This window comes from Cynara cardunculus (assembly GCF_001531365.2).
Source record: "Cynara cardunculus var. scolymus isolate 2C chromosome LG 1, CcrdV1, whole genome shotgun sequence".
Classification (NCBI taxonomy): Eukaryota; Viridiplantae; Streptophyta; class Magnoliopsida; order Asterales; family Asteraceae; genus Cynara; species Cynara cardunculus.
Window position 1 is genome coordinate 9,928,209 of NC_037528.1, and position 1,996 is coordinate 9,930,204.

Consider the following 1,996-nt stretch of genomic DNA (forward strand, 5'->3'; position numbering starts at 1 on the left):
TATTTATTCATATGTGAATATCAATTAATATTTGTATTTATTATTAGTAGTTTTAAGACATTTGTTTAGAATTTTAATATTTTATAATAACTAAATACTTAACCAAAACAGAATATTAAATGAAATATAATATTAGGGGTGTTCGCGGTCCGGTTTGGGCGATTTAAGCCCTCAGACCACAAACCAAACCGTAATGGCGGTTTGTGAAATTTTCAGACCGAGCGGTTTGAAACCAAGTGCCCAGATCGGTCAAACCAGACCACGAAAAGGCGGTCTGGTCCGACCGGTTTAGGCGGTTTGGGCCTTTAATGGGCTTTAAACATTAAACCCAAAAAATCTAGTGTCATATGTACTATTAAAGTTTAAACTCAATTTAAACAATCCAAAGTCCAAAGTCCAAACAAATAAATATGTAAAACATACCAAAAATCAAAGTAAAAATAGAATCCAAATCTTAGTGTTCATTGTTTAAAAAAAGTCAAAACACTAATATGTAAAGTGCAAACTTCAAACAAAGTCCACATCTTCAGTTCTTCAAAATCCATAAAGATTTTTTCTTTATCAAACAGGAATGAGTAATCTGTAGAAAAAAATGACATCATATAAATTAAAAGGATAAAAGATTGTATGAAATGTGTGAAAGAAGTAGGGAACCAATCGAAACTTACGTTATAGCGATCCAACAAGTTTCTAATCAATCATTATCAAGACTCCCAACTTCAGCCTTCAGATGGGGMTTCGATGGATTTATCTACAAAATTTAAAAATAAATTAGATAAACAAYATAAATAAAAACAACGTAATCTAAAATTGAAGTAATGTAAATTAATTTAAATTGATTACCCGGTTCCATATTTTCGTAAACATCCATCTCTTCCAAAATAGAAGMCAAATCTAACGGCAAATTCGTGGATCTCAACCAATTTTGACAWCAAATCAAAGTTTCAACCATTGAAGAACTTAATGAACTCCGAAAACAATCAAGAACTCTCCCTCCGGTGCTAAAAGCGGACTCCAAAGCCACTGTTGATACTTGGACAGCAAGAACATCTCGAGCCAATGCAGACAAAATAGGATACTTTGATGACGCCACTTTCCAYCATTCTAAAATAYTGAAGTTSTTATTTTTCCTATCTTCATTGCGTTCACTTAAGTACCTTTCAAGTTCATTTTGCATGTTCAAAGAGTCATCTTCATCACATTCTTTGTCAAACTCAGATTCAAACATCCTGACCGAATCTTCATCATCGGAATCTACTATTGGCACATGATCTTGTGTTTGATTAACACTATCTGCTTGATGCTCTACTTTAAGCTCACTAGTATAATGAACTACTAGCCTTGAAAGACAACTTTTAATGGAATCCGTGATAATGGTAATTTCATCCTCACTATAAAGTTGTCTCAAGCAAAATGTAACGTATTTCAATTTGTATCTCGGATCAAGTACAATAGCCACATAAAGAATCACACTTTGTTTGTTCGTGGTCCCCCAATAATTATCAAATTTCTTTTTCATCCTTAAAGCCATTTGTTTCAAGTTCTCTTTATCACTTGAACACCATTTGTTAATCAACCCATGAACTAACGACAACTCGTGAAAATAAACATTTGAAGTAACATGCAAAGAAGCACTGAACTTTAAAGTGGCATCATAAAAAACCTTCAAAAACTTACAAAACATGGCACATTGCTCCCAATCCTTAGACGTCGGTGGCCCAAGCGGCTTTTTTCCATTTCTATCATCTTCAATAAAGTACTGAATAAAGTAATCATCCTCTTTTTCTAATAACTTAAAAGCCTCCACATATTTCAAAGCATGATCTAACATCAAATATGTGGAGTTCCACCTAGTAGGCACATCCAAACAAACAAGTGCTTTATCTTCTTTACACGTATTTTTTACACAACTTTTAAATCTTGCTAACCTAGAGGGGGAAGATCTAACATACCTAACTGCATTACGAACAGCAGCTATAGAATAGTCCATTTCTTT